The 11,384-nt window shown below is 37.4% G+C and overlaps 1 long non-coding RNA gene across 1 annotated transcript; it reads left to right on the top strand.

Annotated features, from left to right (window-relative positions):
• The first annotated feature begins 796 nt into the window (after window positions 1-796).
• LOC130010678 (uncharacterized) lies at window positions 797-10,876 on the top strand. Its single transcript, XR_008785948.1, has 5 exons — window positions 797-941; window positions 2,630-2,877; window positions 3,420-4,612; window positions 10,066-10,280; window positions 10,818-10,876. It is a non-coding gene; the product is annotated as an uncharacterized LOC130010678 (long non-coding RNA).
• Window positions 10,877-11,384: the final 508 nt, after the last annotated feature.

Genomic DNA, 11,384 nt, shown 5'->3' with positions numbered 1-11,384 from the left:
TCCAGATTAGATTTCACGGCCAAATTTATACTTCCATAACATTCTGAATCAATTAATCCGTTTCAGTTTTATTTATTTAGCTAAATGAATTTAGGAAATCAAAAGAAAAAAAAATAATAAACTGAAAAGAAATCCGGAAATTGGCTATTAGCATACGCAAGGCCAATATCGTTACCACGACTCTATTGACATCCTTGGCCAGGGTAATTATTTTACACCGGTGCCATGGCCGGTGTCTTAATCTTAATTATCTTCTCGTTTTCGTTATTATGTCAGTTTATTCTTAAAGTGCTATTTCTCACTCATTAGCGAACAGAATTGAACGAAACCTGACAGGTATCCTTTTTAGGGAATACCCGTCCCATTTGGTGCTTGTTTTTCTTGATTCATAGGTCGTTTATTGTCTGACTTGCAGAGAGAGAGAGAGAGATGATGTGGTTTAACGTCCATTCGACATAAACTATGTTTTTTTTCTGGGCTAACATATGGTTCAATTTTATATCAATAATTCACCTAAAACTATCTCCGTATATTTACACTGTTTTAAATTTAAAGGTATCAAAAGTAATCACAAATTCTATTAACTGGTTTCTGTGAAATTTGCCCGGGCAGCATTTTAACGCTTTATATTATAATTTTGTGTCTATACTCGTCTCCTCCCCAGAGTGAAGGAATTACTTGAAGGCAGATTTGTTACTTCAAAATCGACACCTGACAAACTTTGGCACCAATTATGAATTTTGATTACTTTTAATACCTTGAATCAGGTAACGGACGAGCTGGAAGCCTTTAAATTTAAAATAGTGTAAAATATAATTATATCTGGAGAGAGTTGTAGATGAATAGTGTTTGACATTATAACACCAATTATTGTTGATTAGTATAAAACAGACAACTGAAGAAAGAAATTAAATCAGTTTTTACAGAGAACTAACATCAAGGTAAATATTATTTTATTTATATATTTGTGATTGTCGTTTGTCTCCTTGTCTTCCTGGTTGTGGTTGGCGGTCACACTAAGGTTGCCACGAGGGTGAAATTGGGGATATTAGAGTCGCTCTAGCCCAAGACGAACATAAGGCTCGTAGTGTAGCACTACCACTCAAATCAACTATTACACAGAACAGACTCAAATATACATTTAATATGAGAACAGGGTTTATTCAAAGTTGGGGAGCCACGCTGGCTAGGTGGTTAAGACCCTGGCTCGCTAGCCTGGAGGTCGGATGTTCGATTCCTGCATTGGCCGAGAAAGTTCATCCAGATTTTCCGACGTGGTTTCCCCTTGTCAGTGGTTCAGAACGGAGGGCCTGACAAGGGAAGATGTCTAGTATACAGTCCCGTGTATATATTAGAATGCACGTGAAAGATCCTCTGGCACTTGGAAATCGATATTAGAGAAGGCGATAGCGCCGCTGCCCGGCAAAATTTCCCTCATAGCACACTGTATGGCGTATGCCCGTCTTCATTAGCCCAGTATAGGAGCAGAACAGTAGGGCGTTAAACCCCATTTCATTTCATTTCATTTCTACTCAAAGTAAATAGAAATTTTACTTACTTAGCCAGTCAAAAGTTTACAACTTAAACAATTTTATCTAAGTCAGTTTACACAGTTTTATCTAAGTCAGTCAGAAAAGTTTGGAATTTAAACAGTCTTATCTAAGTCAGTTACAAAAGTTTACAACTTAAGCAGCTGTATCTACGTCAGTTTTATCTACGTCAGTTAGAAAAGTTTGGAATGTAAACAGTTTTATCTAAGTCAGTAAGAAAAGTTTACAACTTAAAGCGATAATTTCATATTTTCTAAGAATGTCAAAACATAATTATTTCTATGTCTTTTGCTCAATTTCTCAACGGGCAATAGTGAATTATTTGATTAATATGATTATTCTTTAACAAGGTAGGACTGTTTATAGATACCATCTATTTTAAGGCTTTGTTTTAATAAATTATAAAAATATAACTTAAAAAAATGAAATTGCAACTTTAAACAGTTTTATCTAAGTCTGTCAGAAACATTTTCAACTTAAAAGATGGATTATGCAAGAGCTATTCGGCCTTGCAGAATGGTTTAACGCGTGCCCTTTAGATCCTAAGGTCTGTCGATTCACCGCGTGTACATGACAAGAGGTAAGGTCACCTATTTAACCTCGTGGGTTTTATCCGGGTCCCCAGGTCTCCTTCCACTGATAAACACCCCTCCACGCAAACGAAATATTGACATAATATTGAACCATATGTTTCTTCCCGAAATTTGTATCGAATGGATGTTAAGCCCCAGCACCCCCCCCCCTCTCTCTCTATCATTTATTATGGAATGTTAAACTGACTCGGTGAGAATGGTAAGAAAAATGAATGACGAGAACATTCCAGTTTATGTTTTATTTTTAAAAGGGAGTTAGTAAAACATGTCAAATCTTTTAACCCTTGTTAATTATCGTTGTCCTCTGAATGTATGTTTATATATGGACTAACTAAATGTTTGTAAACTCGTGTATTAAATGAGAAAATAAAGTCATTATTATTATTATTATTATTATGTCTCTGGGTGACTAACTGGGGGTGGGAGAGGAGAGAGAGACGCTATATAATTACAGCTAATGAATTATGTCCCTTTTTTTGTTCGAAGATGAGGCAACTAATTGTATTTGGGATTTTGGTAATTCTTTTGTCCATCACACTCTCATCACGTGGACATGGTGCCACTCATATAACTTGTCCACATTGTCACTGTGGATGTCGACGAGGATGGAAGAGAGACAGGGTTGTCAATGAAGTCGAAGATGTTTTCAAGAAGAGTGCTGAGCCTTTGGAAGAACTAGAGAGGTTTGTAACTGGAGAAGACCATGACTTAGAAGAAGAATAACGTCATGAATGGTAATATTATTTATTTTCTCGTGTTGACGTCACGTTGACGACATGGTTACTATTAAAATTGTGTGTAGTTCCATAGAGAGCCACGGTGGCCCGACGAGTAAGGCGCTGGGTCGCTAACCAACAGCTTCGATAATAGATTTTTCAGCGTAGTTTCTCGTTGTTGGTGGTAAAGGACGAGAAACCGAGATCTCGTGTAGCCTACTCAATAAAACACTTGTGTCCTCCATAGCAACCAGCATGGCGTTTGTCCGTCTACATAAGCTTTGTTAGTACAGACGGGCGTTAAATTTAATTTCATTTTATTATCAAAATTGATCAACAAATGTGCATCACATTCATAGTAAATATGAAACCGAAATCAGGTTAATAAAAAAGTATTTCTTTGTTTATTTTAGAATAGATTTGGTGAAATATACATTAACTATTATTAATAATAAATAAAAGATATAGGGTGTTTATCTCCAGGCCAGTCGTGAAATATAGATATCCCACGAGATCAGATGAATACGACATTTGTAGTATATTCTTTTATTTTGTTTCAGACTACGATTCAAGAGTCACTTCTCCCCTTGAAAAATAAACAGTATAAAATCATTTGAGTTTTGTTTTCTGTTCTTCGTGTAGGGTAGGAATACACGCCATGGAGTGAGCCAGTCATAAGAGATAAATTATCTTGGCTTGAAACGGCTCTGCAAAAGATGCTATGTAGATATGTCAACAAAAGAAGAAGGGGTGTGTGGGGGGGGGGGGGTGTAGCGAGAATTTATATAAATAGATTGCCTACACGGGAAGTAATGACTAATCTGAGACCATATAATGATGTAAACTTTGGTATATTTTTCCTTTAACATGGGTATAACTTGATAATCCGACTGGGCTAAAGAAGACGAGTATACGCCATATAGTATGTTATGAGGGAAATTTTGCCCAGGAAGCGGCGCTTTTACCTGCTCTTATATCGAATTCCAACTGCCAAGGGATCTTTTACGTGTACGTCAATGTGTACACGGAACCTCGGTTTTTCGTTTCATCCGAACGACTAGACATAGAGTGTAGGTCTCTTTTGGTTGGTACCTTATCGACCCTAGGGAACGTTTGCCAGGACAGCGGCACTACGGCCTAGTCTTATTTACATTCCAACTGTGAAGGAGGATTGTTTATAGGCGACCGCCATCAACAACACGTGATATCCTTAATTACAGAGTAATCGAACACCATCAACAACAATTACAGAATGTGTTACTTACGTCATCAGTAGTAACAGATATTTCAATATTGTATAAATTAAACATACACCTATCATTCGTGTGAAGCAAAATTAAACGAATGTTTTGATTACTTTTGTACCTTGATTTAGATTACATACGAACTGGAAGCCTGTGAATTTTGCCCAGGTACCTTTTAACTGTTTATTATATTATTTTGTGTGTATACTCGTCCTCTCCCCAGGGTCATAGAATTAAAAGAGAGACAGATTTGATACTTCCAGTCTACACCTGACAAACTTTGGCACCAATTGTAAATTACACACCCGCCCATATTGTTTAAGGCAAAATTAAAATGATTTTATGATTACTTTTGATACCTTTAGATTTAAAACAGTGTAAAATATAATTATATCTAGAGAGGTGTAGAAAAATATCCCCAGGTATTAGTGACCAGTATAAAATATCCAACTGAAGAAATCAGATGAAATCAGACAAGAAGTCAACTGTTACAGAGAATTATCACAAAGGTAAATATTCATTTATTATAAAAATGGGGAATGGTGAACTGCCTAGGCGAAAATGATAAGGAGAATGAATAACGGCAATGACGAAAACATTTCAATATACCATTTAATACTTTATGTTTCATTTTCTTAAAGACCACTTAAGATCAAAAATCTAAATTGCATGTATGTATAGCCCATGGTTACTATATCAACTTTACGGCAAGTTCACACCAATCTGATTACAATTAAGTCGTTCGTTCGTTCTTGGTGTTTAACGTCTGCTTCCACATAAGTGATATCGCAGACAAGACATAGGAGAGCCGAAGCTGATTCCTGTTTTTTAGAATATGATTTTGCAATCTTTCCATTTGGCCTTAGGCCATGGATTTGGTTTAGTGGGAAGTTCTTCCCTTTATTTAATATAAAACATATCGTTTGGTAGATGATCTCGTCTTCTTCTGGATTGGTAGATGTCATCGTTTGGGGTTAGTGTTTAGGTGCCAGGCCCGTCTTATCGTGGCCTCCCCTTACTCCACTGTCCCACTCTCTGGGTTTGGTATCAGTTTTATTTGCGGAATAGTGTTTAGGTGCCAAGTTCGTCTGACCGTAACTCCCCCTTACTCCACTATCCTGCTAGTTTGGTAGATGTCATCTTTGTGGGGTTTGTGTTTAGGTGCCAGGCCCGTCTTATCGTGACCTCCCCTTACTCCACTATCCCACTCTGTAGGTTTGGTGTCTGTTTTTGGTGGAATAGTGTTTAGATGCCGAGTCCGTCTGATCGTGACCCCCCCTTACTCCACTATCCTGCCAGTTTGGTATAAATCCCCTATGTAGTTTAGTGTTTAGATGCCGGGCCCGTCTAACCGTGACCCCCTCTTACTTCACTATTCTACTTAGTCCAACTGTGTCCATTAGGGCGTGGATTTGTTCGAAGATTTGCAGTTTCAGATCTGGTCTCGGGAAGAGTAGGTTCTTAGTGTTTAATGGTATGTTGTTGGTCTCCATTGTTCTCACTAGTTCCCTTCTCTCCTCCTCGTATACCTCGCAGTCTACCAGGACATGGTTGGCGGTACATTTTTCTCCGCACTCACAGATGATGACTTGGTGTTTGTAGTCTCGCAGCCGCTCTTTCACCCTTAGCTTCGATATAAGTCTACAAATATCTCTTCTAGGGTGATTGAGTGTTGTCTTTGTGTAGATCTTGTCATCCAGCCGGAATCTGTATGTGTCAAGTTCAACGAGATTTAATTCCCAGATTGAATTTGCGTGTCTTTTGACCATACTGTAGATTTCCGTGATGCTGTAGTCTATGGTGCGGAGTGGTGCTGTGTCCTTGAGACCTTCATTGGCGAGTCGATCTGCCTCCTCGTTTCCTCTAATGTTGACATGTGATGGAATCCACACGAGTTCTACTTTGCTTCCCTTCTCTAAAACCCTCTGGTACAGCTGCCTGATTTCCAAAATGACTTCTGGTCTTGAGTCCGAGTTGTCATTTTGGATTGAAATCAGACTGCTCAGAGAGTTAAAATTAAGTCCGCTGTTAACGTTTAAGTATCCGAAACGCCAAAACGCTTTTTCAATTACGACCTTAATCCGGTTGATTGGCTGGTGACGTCACAGGCACTACACATAGGATATACATTATCTATACAATATCTCACAGTATGTACAATATATCAATACACACGGCAACTGGACAAGCGTCTATTGGCGGTCCAATTACCACGTGACTGGCCTAATCATAATCACCGAATTATCGTCTTTCATTGGTATAGATTAGACATTTGTGATTGGAATATTTTAGAGTGAATTTAAAATGCCGTATCATGCCGTAGATCAATTTAAGCTGCCTTTGTTTAAATATGCCACGTGTGAAATGAAGATGACTCAAGAAATTAGCGCATTTACCGGTAATTTGGATAACCCCGTAATACTTGATATCCCAAACTTAAGTACAGAAATACAAATGGTGCCAGTCATTTGTTGATATATTCATTATTAGCTATATATAATAATAATAACCATTTCTATACATAAAGAACAACTACAGTGAATATGGAATTTTCCGATGACTATGCATAACATGTACAATAGATCGCACTCATTTCTCTGCCAATCAACGCTTGGTATCTTATTATCATGTACGTTCCATGTACTACGGGTGTAGTAAATGAGGTTAAACTTTGCCGCGAAAATTGCACGGGATCATTCGTGGAGTTCCTGGTGCCGTTTGGTGAGTGATTAAACTGTCAATGCTGTTGTTGTTGTTTATTACAAATTTAACGTCCAATACATAATGCATGATATTATGGACAGGTTAATTTAATTAAGTTATTTACTTAAATAAAAAATAGAAGTTAGGTAAAAACACTAAATAATAAAAAGTTCTTGTATATCTAAACGTCACTTTAAAACAGATTTAAAATAATTAAAAGTTCTTGTATATCTAAAAACCACTTTAAAACACGGTTTTAAAAATGGTTTTAAAATCGTTGTCGTGGGAAGAGAGGGCGGGTCATCTTCTCACTTTGTCATAATGAAAGTTAAAATAGGAGATGCAATTGTAAAATACTTTTATTATATAGAAGATAACCGATGTTAGACATTATAACCTAATCGTATCAAAAACGTTAATCCATCCATCAATTAAATGTTGTTTAAACGCCAATCAACAAATAATACGAGGCTACTTGATTACAAAAACACCGGTGAGCAATAATTATTGGGAACATAGTAATTTTAAACAACTTATTAGTAAAACTTAATTATTTTATACAATTAATGTGTGTGTGTGTGTGTGTGATTCTACCATTAGTTCGTTCGTGGGGTATCACGCACACGTTCCACTTAGAGTGATGTCTTTGATCTGGCCGGCGTAAAAAAGATAATTACCTAATCAACATTTTTAATTCCACTAACACTCACTGCTAACACCAACGTGTAAATTAATTTATGACCCATGCCTGTATAACTTTTATAGTCGGATTGATTAATTAATGACAGATATTAACGACACTACACTTTATGTGGAAAAGCGAAGTGCTCGCAGTAAAAACCACATAGCTGGACCCGTATATTATTTACATATTAAAAGTGTTCGTCCAATAAGTACCATATTGTAAAAAATTAATTAAGAGTTCAGGACTTCAAAGTTTAAAAGTTGTAGGCACTCTAAATTGGATCTTAAATTAAAATGAATTACTAAACAAATTATTCCGTAGTCAATTGTTTTATTTAATTAGGGGGATTAAGGAATCCTTCAGGCGTTAAAGAATACACATGCCGGCTGTATATTAGTAATTAAGGAATAAACATTCCGAATATGCATTCGGTCACTGTGACGTCACTGGCGTCTGAGGGGATTAAGAGTGTTTTCGATAATTGGCAAAGCCGTTTTTACGGAAGGTCTATTTTTACGGCTTTGAGTGAAGATAACTGAAATAATTTCAACCAGATTGGCGTGAACTTGCCGTAAAGTGGATATAGTAACCATTGGCTACACGTATCTCAAAGTTTCCGGGACCATCTTATGTGCACTTTAAAGGGAAATGAAATGAAATGGGTTTTAACGTCCTACTGTTCTGCTCCTAAACTGGGCTAATGAAGACGGGCATACGCCATACAGTGTGCTATGAGGGACATTTTGCCCGGGCAGCGGCGCTACAGTCTACTCTTATATCTAATTCCAACTGCCAAGGGATCTTTTACGTGCACGCCAATATGTACACGGGACCTCGGTTTTTCGTCCCATCCGAACCACTAGACAGCTGTCCTTGTGAGACCCTCCGTCCTGCATCACTGACAAGGGGAAACCACGCCGGAATTTTTTTAAAGGAAGTTAGTAAAGCATGTCAAATCTTTTAACCCTTGTTAATTGTCGTTGTCCTCTGAATGTATGTTTATATATGGACTAAGTTAATATTGCTACTGTAGCAAGATTGATAGAAGTTTTACTCTTTAAATTAATAATGGCATTATATTTTATCTTTAATTAATTATTTGGTTCACATTACATGTATTGTATAGAAGTCAGGCCCCGAGTTCACAAAGGATTCTCAAAATTAAATTAAGAATTTACTCAAATATTTTAACTAAAATATAGCCCTTTAGAAAACTTTTATTGTTTTAGTGTATCAAATACATCAATAAGAAACTATGTACAAAATTTTGTGTTTCTGAATCAAAGATATTTCTCGTAAACAGTATTTGAAAGTTGAGTAAATTCTTAACTTAAGTCTGAAAATGCTTTGTGAACTTGGGGACAAATCTCATGCACTCAAATGATGAGTGACAGATTTACACATAACACAGTTACAAAAATAAAACATGGCTAGCTCTATGTGAAAACAAAATATCACCAGATAACACGTGTGACACTTCTGGTGGTAAGTTTCCACTGTCCATATAAGGATGGTTTTCGACGTCATTAGGCTAATTTTAACCAATCATTATAATTGATTATGTCATATTTGACCAATTGGATAATTGAAAGTCCCAATCTAAAGCTACAAAACTATCATATCTCGAGGCCGCTAAATTCTAGAGGATGAAGATGTAGAAATTTCTATCAGCAGACTAGCGAGTCTGTGTGGATAGGGATTGAGAGCATGACTTTATTGTAATCGATGCTTGTATCGTATGTAACCAGTGCTTGATTTATAAAATGAAAAAACAAACTGATGCATTGTTATTCCTGATTTCGGTTCTTAAACAGTGTTTACAAGACCAATTACATTTTATTCTTTAAATTGCGTCAAGCCATAGAGAGCGAGAGAGGGTATGACACAGAGAGAGGGGTGGGGGGGTGTAGGGGTCTTTACAGGCGACCTGCTACTTGTCACACGATTCCCACAACAACCTCATTCACCTAGATGGGGTGGGATTGGGGCTGAATGGTTAGCACGTGCGCGCTGTATTATACGGTCTGACATTCAGTCAACTGGCGTGGTTTCGATTCCCCGGTTATACGTGACAAGGAGTAAGGTCGCCTGTCCAACCTCGTGTGTTCCCCCCCCCCACACACACACACGGTTAAAGGCCCCTACGCGCAAGCGAATTTTTGAAATAAAATTGAGCCATGTGTTAGTCACGAAATGACCCAGTTTGTGTCGAGTGGACGTTAACACCCCCCTCTCTCTCTTTCTCTCTCTCTTTGTCTCTATCTCTCTCTAGTAACGTTTACAACAAATGATAGCTCTTTATATAAATCTTAAATAATGCACCTTTAAGCAGTTTTATCGCAGCCATTAAGTAAACGAGAAACGGCTATAGGGGGCGCGGTGGCAGTTGGAATTCGATATCACAGTGGGCCGTAGCGCCGCTGTCCGGGCAAAATGTCCATCATAGCTCATTGTATGACGTATAACTGACTTTATCAGCCCAGTCAGAGCAGAGCAGTTGGACGGTAAACCCCATTTCATTTTCGGTTGTAGCTATATAAATTGTAATGAATTGTGTCCCTTTTTTATTTGAAGATGAGGCAACTAATTGTATTTGGGATCTTGGTAATTCTTTTGTCCATCACTCTCTCGTCACGTGGAGATGTCGCTGCTCCACGAAGAGCGAAGAGAGACCTGGTTGTCAATGAAGTCGAAGATGTTTTCAAGAAGAGTGCTGAGCCTTTGGAAGAACTGGAGAGGTTTGTAACTGAAGAAGACTTTGACCTAGAAGAAGAATAACGTCATGAATGGTAATATTTATTTTCTCGTGGCGAATAATAGACAATGACGTCACGTTGACGACATGGATACTATCAAAATTGTGTGTAGTTCCATAGTGAGCCACGGTGGCCCGATGAGTAAGGCGCTGGTTCACTAACCAACAGCTTCGATAATAGATTTTTCAGCGTAGTTTCTCGTTGTTGGTGGTAAAGGACGAGAAACCGAGATCTCGTGTAGCCTACTCAATAAAACACTTGTGTCCTCCATAGCAATCAGCATGGCGTTTGTCCGTCTACATTAGCTTTATTAGTACAGACGGGCGTTAAATTTAATTTCATTTTATTATCAAAATTGATCAACAAATGTGCACCACATTCATGGTAAATATTAAAAAAGTATTTCTTTGTTTATTTTAGAATAGATTTGGTGAAATATACATTACCTATTATTTAATAAATAAAAGATTTAATATAGGGTGTTTATCTCCAAGCAAGCCGTGGAATATCGAGGTCTCACGAGATGAGATAAATACGACATTTGTAATATTTTCTTTTATTTTGTTTCAGACTACGATTCAAGAGTCACTTTTCATGTTGAAAAATAAACCAAACACGGTATAAAATCATTTTTAGTTTTGTTTTCTCTGTAGGTGTTGAGACTAATAACACACCGTGGAATGTGGTTTGAGGGGTATTTTGACCTGAAACGGCTCTGCAAAAAATGCTATGTAGATAAGTTAAATGACGTGTTTACTATAAACATCGCAATGGATGGCGTCATATTGAAAAATCTGTTACTACTGATAACTAACACATTCTGTAATTAAGGATATCACGTGTTGTTGATGGCGGTCGCCTATAAACAATCCTTGACAGTTGGAATGTAGATAAGACTAGGCCGTAGTGCCGCTGTCCTGCCAAACGTTCCCTCATAACACATTAGTTAACAAAAGCTGAGGGGTGGGGGAAAGGGAGAATAGTTCTAAATGGAGGAACTACATGGACGTAATGACTAATCTGAGACCATATAATGATACAATGGTATATTTTACCTTTAACATGGGTTTAACTTGGTAATCTTTAGTATGGTATATCCTTTAAATACAGTAATGGAAATGAAAGGAAATGAAATGG

Source organism: Patella vulgata, chromosome 2, assembly GCF_932274485.2.
Source record: "Patella vulgata chromosome 2, xgPatVulg1.2, whole genome shotgun sequence".
Taxonomy (NCBI): domain Eukaryota; kingdom Metazoa; phylum Mollusca; class Gastropoda; family Patellidae; genus Patella; species Patella vulgata.
Note: the sequence above shows the minus strand (reverse complement) of the source record. Positions and strands in the feature narration are given on the sequence as shown.